The sequence below is a fragment of the Triticum aestivum genome, chromosome 3D (genome assembly GCF_018294505.1).
Source record: "Triticum aestivum cultivar Chinese Spring chromosome 3D, IWGSC CS RefSeq v2.1, whole genome shotgun sequence".
Taxonomy (NCBI): domain Eukaryota; kingdom Viridiplantae; phylum Streptophyta; class Magnoliopsida; order Poales; family Poaceae; genus Triticum; species Triticum aestivum.
In genome coordinates, this window is record NC_057802.1 from 40392407 (window position 1) to 40409680 (window position 17274).

The window sequence follows — 17274 nt, forward strand, 5'->3', positions numbered from 1 at the left end:
TATGTAGACATGACCGAGACATGTCTCCGGTCAATAACCAATAGCGGGACCTGGATGCCCATATTGGCTCCCACATATTCTACGAAGATCTTTATCGGTCAGACCGCATAACAACATACGTTGTTCCCTTTGTCACCGGTATGTTACTTGCCCGAGATTTGATCGTCGGTATCTCGATACCTAGTTCAATCTCGTTACCGGCAAGTCTCTTTACTCGTTCCGTAACACATCATCCCGCAACTAACTCATTAGTCACAATGCTTGCAAGGCTTATAGTGATGTGCATTACCGAGTGGGCCCAGAGATACCTCTCCGACAATCGGAGTGACAAATCCTAATCTCGAAATACGCCAACCCAACAAGTACCTTTGGAGACACCTGTAGAGCACCTTTATAATCACCCAGTTACATTGTGACGTTTGGTAGCACACAAAGTGTTCCTCCGGTAAACGGGAGTTGCATAATCTCATAGTCATAGGAACATGTATAAGTCATGAAGAAAGCAATAGCAACATACTAAACGATCGGGTGCTAAGCTAACGGAATGGGTCAAGTCAATCACGTCATTCTCCTAATGAGGTGATCTCGTTAATCAAATGACAACTTATGTCTATGGCTAGGAAACATAACCATCTTTGATTAACGAGCTAGTCAAGTAGAGGCATACTAGTGACACTCTGTTTGTCTATGTATTCACACATGTATTATGTTTCCGGTTAATACAATTCTAGCATGAATAATAAACATTTATCATGATATAAGGAAATAAATAATAACTTTATTATTGCCTCTAGGGCATATTTCCTTCAAAGTGTTGCAACCTTGAAGAAAACCGGGTTATTCATCTCAATCATTAGTCATAAACTAAATATTCCACATATGTAGCCCCCAAGTGCCGGGTTGTCATGCTTGCAGCTACCTGGGACTTGTAATTGCCTTATGCTCATAAAAACTTCAACCAGTGTAGCCCCCAAGGGCCGGGTCATTATATAATAATGAGCAGGGATTTTGTAAATATGATCATGTAAACTTGACTAGCAACGTGTAGCCCCCAAGGGCCGGGTCAGTAAGATATTACCGAGCTGGGACTTTATATATGATTCATTGATAATAACAGCATATGATGTAATCTCCACCATGGGGCTTGAACCCACGTCCACAAGGTTAAGAGCTTTGTACTCTACCAACTGAGTAGTGGATCTTTCAATATAATAGATTAAGGCTTGTGTACCTTGAATTTTTGACAGGAGCAATTGGTAGCCCCCAAGGGCCGGCTCATTACAATGTGATGAGTCGGGTCTTCAATAAGTTGATCAAAAAATGTCTTTACATTAGCCCCCAAGTGCCATGGTGCATGCTGGCAGTGACATGGGACTTGCATATTTGATGTGATCTCAATTTAAATAATGTAGCCCCCAAGTGCCGGGTCGTAAGCCTGCAGCGACTCGGGACTATTCTTTTCATTGTAGAATAAATCATATCCATTGATAAAATAATAGCCATTGCGCCAAAGCGACTTTGAATACCTCATCTGCTGATAAGTCAATCCGGAGTTTAAATACCCGGCGGCTCTTGGCCGATGGCGATTTAATACGCCTCCATTGTAAGCCGGAATTTGTACAACACGGCGCCTTATAGCCTTTGAGAAAATCAAGAATTGATAACCCTTTTGAGACACCAATTTCAATCTATGATGATGGGCTTGAATTTAATCATTTATGTAAGTCATAGCTCTGTAAATCCTGCAGAGTTTAAACAACATATGCCCTGGCGACTTAACGTCAAAAACCAGGGCAGGTAACCACCCAAATGTAGTCTTATCCTGCACATAATTAGATCACAAGATCCCTTGGCGGTTTACCGCAGGGCGGGTCATAATATCTCACATATAACCATTGATGTGTAAGAAGGAGTCACAGATAAGCCTGTTATGAATCATAACTTTGAAACATAACCATAATAATAATATTATACCTGTGATATTGAATTTTCACTGCCGGTTTATGTGACCTGTGCAGTAAGGGTGATAACCCAATCTTTAGAAATCAATACTTCCAAATGTTTATGATTGTCATATGATGGCGACTTATCATCCAAAGTCAAACCGGGTTAAATAGCAACCACTCATATACACTTTAGATATGATCAAAAGAGCTTCAAATAAAATCCAAAAATTGTTTGCAAAAAGAGACTTAAAAAATTGAGGCTTCTGATTCGAATACAATCAGAAAACCGTCCCAAAGGGGTTAAGCTAAGATTCGAATACGATCATATAGCCCCCAGTGGCTTTGGCGTTGCCGATCAAGAGGGTACCGACAGCTATGTTCTCTTTGGTTCGAATACGACCTATGTTTGAACAGGAAGCCCCCAAATGACCTTGAGAGTTGTTTAACGACGCTGATTCAAATACGATCCACGTCGGTTCCCAAAAGGGGTTGAGCTATGATTCGAATACGATCAAGAAGCCCCCTAGTGAGCTCGGCAGTGTGCCGATCAAGAGGGTACCGACAGCTATGTTCTCTTTGGTTCGAATACGGCCTATGTTTGACCAGGAAGCCCCCTAGTGATCATGAGAATATTTAACGACTCTGATTCGAATACGATCAGGGTCACACCTAAAGGGTTAAGCTAAATTCGAATACGATCAGCTCCCAATGGTCATTAAAGCAGGGTACCTATGTTTGGGTTGTGCTTTGTAACAGACTCTTTTTGGTCCCTTTAATTTTTCCTGAGAACTCAAACTTTTGCGAGAGATAAATTCTTTTTGAACCGGAAAAACCGGATATTGAGAGTTTCAAAGCTTTGTGATAAACAAATTTACCTTGAACCGGATTTTGAACCAGATTTGAGAGCTTCAAAACTTTGTGGCAGATAAATTTCCCTTGAACCGGATTTTAAACCGGATATTTAAGAGCTTCAGTGCTTTGTGGGAGATGTCAAGTCTCTTGAGCCGGATCTAAACCGGAATCCTTCTTTTTCAGCCGGAAATTTTCTGACGGCCTTTAAACTTTTTGCCAATATGGCGGTAGCCTCCGGGACCGGGTTATTTTTCCCTCCAATGACCCGGAGTTCTTGAATGCATTGATACCGACCAATGCTGCCGAGTCATATCATTGTAGCCCCCGAGTCTCAAGACGACTCGAGGAGTTGGCTTTGAGATTCTCCATATTGACCATAGCATAAGGTGTATATCATTGGTGTTAATAGCGCGATGTGAATCCACAGAAGGTTCAGGTGACTGCGGCGGGTTATAAATGATCCTGTATGAGCCGTGTCAGCAACTCGGCCAATGGTTCCTTCCAACTGGCTGTTTGAAGTTAACCAAACCGTAGTGGCGGCGACTTGTGCACCTACCTATTGAGCCATCCAGTGCAGACGGCGGCTGATAAGACATGATAACTTGCCTCCAATTTGTTGGAAGAAAATCGGGCTACCCAAGCAGTGACTTGCTCATACCTAATAAACAGCTCATGCAGACAGGTGCGGCCCGGTGTGTTGATGTAGACCAGGCCGCGAGAGACGGATGGTAAAGACGACCGCAACATCTGAGGCGGCACAGACAGATGAACCGGCCGTGGCCGTTGTAAACCGGTGCGGACGGGCAAGTTGTCCTCCTTGTTGTAAGCCGGCGTGGTCGCGAGAGACGGCCACGGCGTTGTAAGCCGGTGCGGGAGTCCGTTGAGTAACGACGACCACCTGTGCCAAAAGATGTTGGGGTGCCTCCATCTCCGCGGTATAATATCACTTTTTGTCATAAATAATTGCCCTGCATAAATAATATTGCAGACCAAGGCAAAGATAAAGTTGTTCTTTGACAAAAATAACATGTGCTAATAAAACAAACTTGGACGGATATCACCTGATTTGTTTGGACGACGGATGATTCGTTTATCGCGACAGAGGTGGCTCAGGCAAACCAGCGACTCAATATAGTTCCGGCGGCTCAAAGCGGCAAGGGCGGCTCAACGCGGCTCCGGCAGGTTGATGTAGATTAAGCTGCACGGGCGGTGACTTGCGCACACCTGTTCCATCAGTAAGCGGGCGCAGACGCCGGTGCGTGATGGTGCTGACGTACACTTCATAGGCACAACATAGCACCATCTTTGCTGCACATAAAAATATATAGACCAAAGTAATTTTTCTCTGATGAAAATAATATGTGTTAATAAAATGGATTCAGATAGATATCACCTGATTTGTTCAGACCCTAGATGATCCGCCTTTAGCATCCGTACATATCCTGGTGATGTACGGCCCATCCGGTGCAAACAGAGAAATCTGACGATCAGCCATTGTTTGTCTTTCTCTTGTGAGCTCTATAAGGCCCCCTCCTTTTCTTTTTCTTTTTTTAAACACCTGACCACTTTGACTTTTCAGGAAACAGTGGTACAGGGAAGCAGCAGAGCCAGCTCGAGGCGAGGCCTCTCACGAGGAGAGGCCAGCGCGACGGTGGCTCGCAGTAAAGGCCGGCGACTGAGCCGGCGGAGGCGACTTGAAGGGGCGCACAGAGGCCAGGCCGCGCTGGCAAGGGTGACTCGCGGTGGGGGCGTGGCCGCTCGGAAGTCTCAGCAAAGGCGGAGATCCCAACGGCGACGCGGAGCCGGCCGCGGCGGGGCGCAGGCAGGGCCACTGCGGGCGGAGAGCGAGGCGAGGCCACGGGCCTTAGCAGAGGCGACAGTACAGGCGGCTCGGCCCTGCTACGGCCGAGGCGGGCGGAGACGGAGGTCTCGAAGGCGGACGGCAGCGGCCGGCCGAGGCCGGCTTGCAGTAGAGGCCGTAAGAAAGAAAGGCGTGGGCGACTCACGCGGAGGGCGAGGCAACTCGCTGAAAAGACCATACAGCCGGGGCTGCCCGGAGAAGCGCCGGCAAAGACCGAGGCGGAGACCAAATCCTGTAGCCTGGTCCACTTCCCGTCGTGTAAGCAGCGTTGTAACTGATTTGGTTTTAACCTCGTATCCATGCATCTTCGGTGGAGGTTGGATTGGATGCACTGTGTACATGTACATGATTGCGTAGTTTTCTCTCAATCACTTGATTCCTTTGCGTAGGGACAAATCCATGTGGGATTTCATGACTTCCGCACATGGAGCCAGCTGCTGCTAGAGAACATGGATGCTGCTTGCGACTTGACTGCTATCGTACATACGTAGATGCTCCGCGGCAGCGCGTACACCGTCCCTTTTTTTTCCTTTTTTTTGGAACTCAGACCGAACATGGTCTATATGTAGCCCTGCTCTTCTCCTGAAGATTGGAGGACTAGCAGTCGGATTTGGTAGCCAAGTTACGATCCAACTCGAAGTGCTTCTTTTCTCTGATCCAACTTTGTACTCGCACTTGGTAACTTTGCTGAGTGGCCATTGCAATTGATGAACTTACAGATTGTTTGAGCCGTCTCATGACATAATTAGGACTGGATGACCGCTGCGATTTGATTTAGTCTTCGTGCCAGAAAATAGCATCAGCAGATCGCTGTCTATCTCGGTACTTGATCCGGCAACAGATTATGTACGGAGTACAAATATACAGCAATGGTCGACGCTTTACCATAGGAAGTAGGAGCAGTAGTAATAAGATCAGATCAACTCGAGTCTTGTCTCTGTATCCCTTGGCAGATCGGATTTGCGTGTTTCGATCAGAACACGAGCCACAGGGCATATGTTGAATTTGCTACGGAAGCTTCTATCGTCACTGCGACAGAAAAAACAGCGCGCAACACAGACGCAACCCTAAACTTTTATGCTCAATCTTGTATACACCGCTGCTGAAAATTTCTTCAATCTTGACGGATGAACTTCGTAGTTGACGTGAATTCTTCCACGCCGGCTCTTACTGATCTGGCAGGTTGTAATTTCTCGATCCCTAAAAGAGATCCCTTCAAGAACTCAACACCACCGTGCGCAGGCCCCACGGTGGGCGTCAACTGTCGTGGAATTGTCACGGCAGATGTCCTTAGTGTCAGGACTTAGTCGCGAGGCCAGCGCATCTATGTGGTAGCTTGAGAGGGGTTGGGCGGAATCGAGAGATGCAACACAAGACAAGGATTTAGACAGCTTCGGGCCCCGGGAAACAGCATCCGGTAATAGCCCTACATGCTGTTTGTGGCTAGGTCTCATTATGCTCATGAGAGAGTCGCCGGTAAGCCGGCTCTTTGTGTCTAGCCCTAGAGATTGTTTCTTGTTGCTTGTCCCTCTTTGGGGTGCCCTGCCCCTCCTTATATAAGTTAGAGGGGCGGGTTACATGCGGAGTCCTAGTAGGACTAGGACTAGTCTATCTTTTCTTACAAGTTGAATACAAGTCCGGGTCTTGCTTCCTCGTAAAGGAAATATTCGTCATCCCTTTCTCCTTAAGCCGGCCAACCAGAGTATAAGCCAGCCTGCTGGGCCTTGGGCCTTGTCGTCCGTCTGATCCGCCCGCCGGGTCTCCAGTGAGTCACAATGTCCCGGCGGGTTACCTGTGAATCGCCATGTTCGGGCGGATCACCAGTGAGTCGCCAAGCTCTAGCCAGGTCTCTGGTGAGTCGCCAAGTCTGGCCAGGTCTCTGGTGAGTCGCCAAGTCTGGCCAGGTCTCTGGTGAGTCACCAAGTCTGGCCGGGTCATACCGCAGGGTATATCCCCGACAATGCATCTTATTTTGCTTAGTTCGGCGTAGCATTATAAGATGATCCCTCACTAAATTTCAAGGTATAAGCGTTCTTCCTGAGTATGCACCGTTGCTACAGTTCGTCGTGCCGAGGCACCACGTGATGATCGGATGTGATAAGCTCTACGTTCACATACAACGGGTGTAAGACAGTTTTGCATGTGCAGAATACTCGGGTTAAACTTGACAAGCCTAACATATGCAGATATGGCCTCGGAACACTGAGACCGAAAGGTCGAACGTGAATCATATAGTAGATATGATCAACATAAAGATGTTCACCGTTGAAAACTTCTCCATCTCACGTGATGATCGGACATTGTTTAGTTGATATGGATCACGTGATCATTTAGATGACTTGAGGGATGTCTGTCTAAGTGGGAGTTCTTAAGTAATATGATTAATTAAACTTAATTTATCATGAACTTAGTCCTGATAGTATTTGCTTATCTATGTTGTAGATCAATAGCTCGTGATATAGCTCCTATATATATTTTTGATATGTTCCTAGAGAAAAGTTGAAAGATGATAGTAGCAATGATGCGGACTAGGTCCGTGATCTGAGGATTATCCTCGTTGCTGCACAGAAGAATTATGTCCTTGATGCACCGCTAGGTGACAGACCTATTGCAAAAGCAGATGCAGACGTTATGAACGTTTGACAAGCTCGGTATGATGACTACTTGATAGTTTAGTGCATCATGCTTTACGGCTTAGAACCGGGACTTCAAAAATGTTTTGAATTCCACGGAGCATATAAGATGTTCCAAGAGTTGAAGTTGGTATTTCAGACTCATGCCCATGTCGAGAGGTATGAGACCTCTGACAAGTACTTTGCCTACAAGATGGAGGAGAATGGCTCAGCCAGTGAGCATGTACTCAGAATGTCTGGGTACTACAATCACTTTAATCAAGTGGGAGTTAATCTTCCAGGTAAGATAGTGATTGACAGAGTTCTCTAGTCACTATCACCAAGTTACTAGAACTTCTTGATGAACTATAATATTCAAGGGATGACGAAAATGATTCCCAAGCTCTTCGCAATGCTGAAATCGACGAAGGTAGAAATCAAGAAAGAGCATCAAATGTTGATGGTTATCAAGACCACTAGTTTCAAGAAAAAGGCAAGGGAAAGAAAGGGAACTCCGAGAAGAATAACAAACAAGTTGTCACTCCCGTGAAGAAGCCCAAAACTGGACCTAAGCCTGAAACTAAGTGCTTATACTGCAAAGGGAATGGTCACTAAAAACGGAACTGCCCCAAATACTTGGCGAATAAAAAGGATGACAAAGTGAACAAAGATATATTTGATATACAGATTATTGTGTACCTTACTAGTGTTCATAGTAGCCCCTGTGTATTTGATACTAGTTCAATTGCTAAGATTAGTAACTCGAAACAGGAGTTACAGAATGAACAAAGACTAGTTAAGGGCGAAGTGACGATGTGTTTGGAAGTGGTTCAAAGATTGATATGATCATCATCGCACACTCCCTATACTTCCGAGATTAGTATTGAATCTAAATAAATGTTATTTGGTGTTTACGTTGAGCATGAATATGATTTGATCATATTTATTGCAATACAGTTATTCATTTAAGTCAGAGAATAATTATTATTCTGTTTACACCCAATGTAAATGGTTTATTGAATCTCGATCGTAGTGATACACATCTATTCTATACCTATACTAATTTGTGACTCCCAATAAATTCCCACGTTAATTAGTAACTAGGAGCCGTTTATCTGATGTGGGACCGAATTACGGTGTTGATTTAACTGTTAGAGATTTACACTTTAGACTACCCACAGTGGGAGTAACAGGTGGTAACATCACACTTATCTAGGTAAAATAGATGATATGGCATGTAATTAATAAAGAAAGAGAGGCATGTGGTAACATAGCTAGTTACTGTAACATCACTGATATTAAGAAAAGATAAGTCTACAACATAATAAATGATGTGATGCATGACACAACACATATGTTACTACCCACTGTGAAGGTAGTAATATAAACTAATAACATATGCATGTTACTACTCTATAAGTTACTCCCCACTATGACTAGTTAGCCAAAGGATAACAAAAATCTATGTTGTGGGACAAACAATAACCGTCCAGATCTAACCTCCCTGTGCAGCGTCCCAGAAAAACAAACTATGTATCATATATTTTGTGCAAAACGCATTAGCAATCTGGTCTCAACCCCCAAAAAGCAACTATCTAAAAACGAGCAATCTGATCGCAACTCCAGGCATCTCCTCTCCCTCGCCCATCCATCAGCTTCCTCCTCTCTTTCCAAAGAAAAATACATCCCCAAATGTTTTCTTCCATCTGGTGACAGTGATTTGATCCAGCGGCAAATCACATCTCCCGACTGATTCTACACACGCTACTTCGGTGGCGCCGGCGTGAGCAGCCTGGTCCAGACGAGATTTTACTCCAGAACCGCATTAAATTATCGATCTTTCCTTGCTCCCGGATCTCTCTCCTCCCCATGTCTCCATGCCACGCCGCGGTCGATTTCTATCAAAATTCGAAGCAGGCGCCAGCTGCTAACACCGCGGGCAGCACACCCTGCTCCGTCTCTTTTATTTTGCACCCTTTAATGAGGTCTGGGCACGGTTTCCAGCTGCAAAGATTGATCGGTGCATGTTTTATGAAGGTGTGTACGTGCATGTTCAGTCGAGCGACTATGTACGTGGCTTCTTGCTGAGCGAGCTTCTGCATGATCCCGCGAGGGAAAAATCAAGCGAGCTTGCTTCGTCACCGTTCACAAGCCGACACTGCAGGACAGCACGAGCATGGTTATATTGCAATCAATTGTGTCGCTCTTGTGCGTGTGTTAGCAGCTAAAAGAAATTGATATGTGTTACATGTACGCACTGTACGTACTAGCCTATCTAGCAGGCCTGAATCGATCGACCTGTTTGGAGAATCAGGTTGGTATGTGCACATTTGGTTTTTACTATACTGTCTAAATCTGATGATGACCTTCTTAGCTTTTATTAAACAAGCAGTGTGCAAATACCTGCAGGAGCTAAGTCTTATTTACTGGGACATACAAGATCGCTGTAAACACATCTGCTATCTGGCCGCTGAAGACAAGCAATAGTTCATATGTGGCTGCTGGTGCGGCTAGGATTTACGCATGGAGAAACAATGGTAGAAACAGCTGTATCGCTTTGTCCAGCCATGGCATCATTCATGTTGAATGATGTGGTTGACACTAAAGACAGGTACTCGCTCACAATAGATGTATTTGGTATTATCTATGTAGTTGTTTATCAATGAAACCGGTCACATATTATATTCCTGTACGGATGGTGTGTTGGATTGTCATTTTATTAAAGATGGTAGCACTATCTTAGATTTGTCTCTTTGTTAGTAATTTCTTTTCAAGCTAATCGGTGTAGTTCATTGCTTGACTAAAGCCTTTAAAGGTATGAACTGATGAAAAGTGGAATATGTCTTGAGTAATAAGTTTAAATTATTATTCAGATGATATATTTTGTAGCTGGGCACTTGCTACATTTACACATATATACTACATGCTAAATTGTTTATGCTATCTTCCAGTTAAAAAGATATGAAAATCATTCATGCAGCCTTGATCTGCTCTGGAACAGTTTCACCGATTCTCTGGTAAGCAATGCAATCTTTCCATTTATTAATTTAATCTGTAAAAGTTATGATCACAAATGCTTTTAGTGATGATCGATGCAATTGAACTACCTGATTATTGGTCGTCCAGACCTTTTTAGGGACCTTCTAGGATTTTGATTTGACATGAAATCAATTTTTTTTCTCCATGGTACTATCATTGCAACCATCGTTGATCTCAAGCTACATCCTCCACAATAATGAGTTCAAATCTGAGGCTAGCCTGAAGAACGGATCTCCGTTAGCGACGGTACCCTTTGTGGAATATTGTCATGCTAGCCTTAGCCGCAGGAACTAAAAGGTATTCCATCACCCGGTTCAGATTGAAATACTCTTTTTTTTGTTCAGTCAACTTGTTTTTCCTGTATGGTACAGTTGGTATCTCGATTGAAGTTGGCTGAGCCATTGCATGGCTCTGAAGATTTCGTTTGTGTTAGAGTTTAGATGCAAAGTATAAGTTCCCTAAGAAAAGTATTATTGCGCACCATTCCAGTTTGTATTTTTAACTTAATGGGACAGTAGTAGTACTGCACATATATAGTACTCCCTCTGTTTTTATTTAGTTTGCGTATTAGCTTTGGTCAAAGTCAAGCTTTGCAAACTTTGACAAAGTTAATAAACAAAAATATTAACATATACAATAACAAATCAATGCCATTAGATTCATTATTGAATGCGCTTTCACATCATATAGATTTGTAATGGTAAATGTTTATATTTTTTCCTATAAACTTGGTCAAACTTTACGAAGTTTGACTTCAGTCAAACCTAATATGCAGAGTAAATAAAAACGAAGGGAGTACATGCTAAACTGTGCATGTTATCTTCCAAGTAAAAGGATACAAAACTGTAGAAAAAATAAAATCGCCATACACTAACAGCTTCAGGATTAGTCTTTGAGCTATTGGACACATCTGCTTCTCATTCTACCTAACGATTGTTATATTGTATTTTCCCATGGCTGTTATGCCAGAAACATTTTGAATAAATTGGTGTTCCTTTTATCACTTAAGAAGTATACTGATCAAGAAATTCACGTGAACATGAATGGGGTTGCGAGCCTTTACGTTGTGGTTTAGTTGTAAGTTCATCAAAGGTGGACGTGGTGAAACGAATAAATGTTGCAAAGAAATCACTATATTCTATTTTAGACATCACTGCTATTTCAAATTATTTAGTGCACACTATTATTGATAGTGTTTGGGTCAACATTGGAACTACTGGAAGTAATCAAGGGACTTATGTGAATATAAAGGCCAGTGACATTTAATTTTGTTGGCACAACAATTTGATGTCAACAAGGTCCTTCTATGGGTTCATCATGATAACATACACCCATTTTAATATAGTCTAAATTTAATTAATTGGTTTTCCTTGGTCGAAACATTCACCAACACATTTTATAATGCTATACTCCCGAAGTACTCTACTACAAATTAAGAACAACCACATAATTCTGCATACCAAGGAGCTCACGGATAACCTAGAATAGCAATTATTAACTACTGACTATTATAACTCTTTTTGTGTGTGTCTTGCACCGGCTTACACATCATTTTAAGTGTTCAATTTACTACCAACCAGCCATTGAATGAAATAATATTATCTCGTTTATTCCCACATGATTGAATGATGAATTATATTATCCTTTCCATTTTTCATGTTCACACTCACTACCTACGAAGCCACACATGATTGTTCTTTTCCTTCAAATATGCTTTTGTACTAATGCATTAGTTTTCATGATTTTGCTTTTGCACTATGGCATGTCCTATTGTATGGTATAATAAACCCATATTTTTTCCTTCGTCCAAATTGTGACTCTTATATATTTACTAATTCGAGGCTTGGTACCTTTCGCCATGTTAATCCACATCTTCTCCGGTATTAAGACACATCATAATTTAATGATTAAGGTTATATGAGCAATGAAGGTTATCCTTAGGAGGATACACCTAACTGTGCTCATGTAACTTTACTCTAAATATGGAGCCTATTTTATGCCTAACATTCTAAAAAGTGGAAGAGAAAATATATACGATTATTTTTCATGACATCTAAGATGTTATGGCAGCGAAACTATGTTTGTACGCATCATAACAAAAAACATGGTATTCTTTGTCAGATTCTCAACTTAGCAAATATATGTTCATAAAGTGTAGTCCCTTCTGAAAAGTAAAATTGTATTTAAAAAAATCAGAATACATAGATGTTTGCAAATTCCTAAGGCAAAACTAGGGAAATATTTTGCAATTCAAAAGAAGAAAAAAAAAAACGAGTACAACACATTGGTCATGATTTAAAAATTAAATAAAGTACCCATGTTTTGTGAAAACCCAATAATTTTCTTATAATTTATATTCCATATAAATAAGTTAGGATTGATATAAAGTTATCCTTTTCACAATTGAAGTCGGCACAAACAAGTAGTGTAACATAATGGGTATATCATACATATTGTAGATTATCTGATCAATTTGAAAAGAATAGATCCTTTTTCCACCATTTAACAAGTATGTGTTGTTGCATGTTATTAGTTGGAATAAATTGAAATTCCCTTAGAATTCTTATTTTCAGTTTCATACCTAACAAATATTGGATGCAAAAAAATTTACTCCCTCCGATCGAAATAAGTGTCGTAGTTTTGAACTAAAGTTAGTTCAACCCTAGTTCAATACTACGACACTTACTATGGATAGTTGGGAGTAATAGAATTACAAATCATATACATCTCTCTAAAATATGGCTAGCCCGTGCGGATGCACGGGTTGTCGACTAGTATACATAATATTGATGCCAAAAGATGCAAAGTTGATAATGATAGTGCAACATATTTGTGGCACTGCAGTTTAGGTCATATTGGTGTAAAGCGCATGAAGAAACTCCATGCGGATGGACTTTTGGAATCACTTGATTATGAATCATTTGATGCTTGCGAACCATGCCTCATGGGCAAGATGACTAAGACTCCGTTTCCAGAACAATGGAGCGAGCCACTGAATTATTGGAAATAATACATACCGATGTATGTGGTTCAATAAGTGTTGAGGCTCGCGGCGGGTATCATTATTTTCTGACCTTCACAGATGATCTGATCGCCGAGGCGAATATTTGAGTTATGAGTTTGGCATTCATTTAAAACAATATGGAATAGTTTCACAACTCACGCCACCTGGAACACCACAGCGTAATGGTGTGTCCGAACATCGTAACCGTACTTTATTAGATATGGTGCGATCTATGATGTCTCTTACCGATTTACCACTGTCATTTTGGGGTTATGCATTAGAGACAGCTGCATTCACGTTAAATAGGGCACCGTATGAATCCGTTGAGACGACACCATATGAACTGTGGTTTGGCAAGAAACCTAAGCCGTCGTTTCTTAAAGTTTGGGGTTGCGATGCTTATGTGAATAAGCTTCAACCTGATAAGCTCGAACCCAAATCGGAGAAATGTGTCTTCATAGGATACCCAAAGGAAACTGTTGCATACACCTTCTATCACAGATCCGAAGGCAAGATATTCGTTGCTAAGAACGGATCCTTTCTAGAGAAGGAGTTTCTCTCGAAAGAAGTGAGTGGGAGGAAAGTAGAACTTGATGAGGTAATTGTACCTTCTCCCGAATTGGAAAGTAGTTCATCACCGAAATCAGTTCCAGTGATTCCTACACCAATTAGTGAGGAAGCTAATGATGATGATCATGAAACTTCAGATCAAGTTACTACCGAACCTCGTAGGTCAACCAGAGTATGGACCGCAATAGTGTGGTACGGTAATCCTGTTCTGGAAGTCAGGTTACTAGACCATGATGAACCTACGAACTATGAGGAAGCGATGATGAGCCCAGATTCCGCAAAATGGCTTGAGGTCATGAAATCTGAGATAGGATCCATGTATGAGAACAAAGTGTGAACTTTGGTGGACTTGCCCAATGATTAGCAAGCCATTGATAATAGATGGATCTTCAAGAGAAGACGGACGCTGATGGTAGTGTTACTATCTACAAAGCTCGACTTGTCGCAAAAGGTTTTCGACAAGTTCAAGGTGTTGACTACGATGAGATTTTCTCACTCGTAGCGATGCTTAAACTCTGTCCGAATCTTGTTAGCAATTGCCACATTTTATGAAATCTGGCAAATGGATGTCAAAACTGCATTCCTTAATGGATTTCTTGTACATGAGGCAACCAGAAGGTTTTGTCAATCCTAAAGGTGCTGAGAAAGTATGCAAACTCCAGCGATCCATCTATGGACTGGTGCAAGCATCTCGGAGTTGGAATATATGCTTTGATAAGGTAATCAAATCATATGGTTTTATACAGACTTATGGTGAAGTCTGTGTTTACAAGAAAGCACTACAAAAAAAAGACACATCCATGACATTTTGGGCCGAACGAATTTTTTTTCTGTCATACATATGACACTTCTATGACGATTATTGTGACAAAACCCAGTATCATCATAGATGTGGTGGGCTCCTACTTCTATGACAAAAAATCATGACAGAAAATGGGCTTTTCGTCCTGGGCGGGCCGGAGACGCAGCTGCATGACATTCTTTGGGCCGTCCATGACGGAAAAAACCATGGTAGAAGCGAGGGGGAGGAAAATTTCGGGGAGTTCCCGGTTACGGTGGGAGGTCAGGGGCCGAGCGATGCGCGTTTCTCTCGTACACGTACGCGCGTATGTGCGAGGCGTTGGCTCTAACTGAACCTGAGCAAGGCGTTGGGCTCTAACTGAACCCGAGCGATTGCACTGCAGGCTACGCGTTACTGAACCCGAGCGATCGATCGATGGCTGTTAACTGAACCCGATCGAGCGATTCCTTCGCTACTGCTGCTAACTGAAGCCGATCGATGCTGCCTCTGGGATGAACAGTGAGCGTTTGGGGGGGGGGGTTTGGATGAACAGTGAGCGGTGGCGTTGCCTCTGGATGAACAGGACCCCGTGGTGTGGTGGAGGGCTGGATGAACAGTAGACGGTGGAGGGGTGCCCGTGGAGGGGTGGTTGAACAGGACCCCGTGGTGTGGAGGGCTGGATGAATAGTAGATGGTGGAGGGGTGCCCGTGGAGGGGTGGTTGAACAGTAGCCGGTGGAGTAGCGCGCGGTGGAGGCTAGATGAACAGGAGCCCGTGGAGGCTGGAGGAGGTTGACGGTAGCCCGTGGAGGCTAGAGGAGGTCGACGGTGGAGATGAACAGTATCCCGTGGAGTCCCGTTTTGCGGTACGCCACACCCCTCCCGATGAACAGGACCCCCGCTTCGACCGTAGGAGGTCCGTTTCGTCCGTTTTGCGGTACGCCACACCCCTCCCGATCAACAGGACCCCCGTTTCGACCTTAGGAGGTTCGTTTCATCCGTTTTGCGGTACGCCACACCATTCCCGATCAACAGGACCCCCGTTTCGACCGTAGGAGGTCCGTTTCGTCCGTTTTGCGGTACGCCAGACCCCTCCCGATGAACAGGATCCCGTTTCGAACGTGGCCGGTCGAACACAAGGCCGTTTCCTCCGTTCTGCGGTACGCCAGGCCTCGTTTCCATCGCCTGTTCCGTCCAAGCCCTCCCGATGAACACGACCACGCATTCCGTTCCGACCCAGCCGGTTGGCTCCCACGTGTTCCGTTGCCTCCCGATGAACACGACGCATTCCGTTGCCTCCCCATGAACACGACGCATTCCGTTGCCTTCCCATGAACACGACGACGACGCTGTTTCTCCGTTCCGACCCAGCCATGTCAACGAGCCCTCGCCGTACGTATGCGCGAGTAGGCGTTCGAGACCCCGCCCGTATGTACACATACGTGGCCGTATTTTCTTTCTTGCACCCTAGCCGTTGTACGTACGTGTACATGCTACGTGCGCGCCTCTACTATGACACGTGCGCGCCTCTACATCCACCAGTGTATATGTACGTACACGTTCGCGACCAGAATGACAACGCTACGTGCGCTTCGACCAGGTGGGTCCCGACTGTCAGGCACTTCCTTGCGTGCGAAGATGTAGCTGATGGGTCCCAATAGTCAGGGGGGCGAATCGTTTTGTTTTTTTGCCTGGACGCACTTCCTTGCATGCGAAGGTATAGCTGGTGGGTCCCAGCAGTCAGGGGGGAAACGTTTTTTCACGAAATACGGTGGCCTGTCCGGTGGGTCCCCGCTGTCAGGTGGAGAAATAATTATTTTGCGCGTAATAAGGAGGCACTTCCTTGCTGCGGCCGTGGACCCAGCTGTCAGCGTCTCCACGCACAGTAATCTTCCGATGGAAGTCGGTCGTTGACCACATTGACCACGCCGCGCCGAGAGCACCACGGCGGTGGACGACGGCGAGGCCTAGGAAGGGGACGACACGGAGGCAGGGAAGACTCAGCAGTTGTTTCCCAGGCGGAGGGGAGTACGACTGTACGAGGGTTTACTGGTTCGTCTGCCGTCGCCGGAGAATAACAACAGGTGTGGGTGAGTAGAGGGATGGCTAGGCCAGCGATGGGAGTACGGTGGGGCGGTGAGGCCTGCGCGGCAGCACAGCCGACCGCGGGAAGGAGGGAGCAGGCAGTCCCGCCGGCGCTTGTTTGAGCGGCTGGAGCAGGAAGAGCAGAGATTGAAAAAGCACGACGGCCGTTGGATGGACATCCAACAGTCAGTGCTTGTGCGTCAACCTTTTTTTTAGGAAGCCTGAAATCTGTGGAAAACAGCATACAACCCATCTGCCATTATTTCTAATAATTTACAGCCCATTTGATAATTCTTAAGGTTTTTTTGGAGCCCATTTTCTTCTTGTTAGCATTACAGCCCATATTGTGGCCACGGTTAAAAAATTATACGAAATTTTGCATATTTCAGTGCGGTCCGAACTGTTTTTAATCCCGAAATTTCGACTCACATTCAAACTGATTTAAAAAATAAATGTATATCAATATAAAATCCAACAAATTCTCCACGCATAAAAATTAATGTAATTTAAAATTTTGAAATGAAA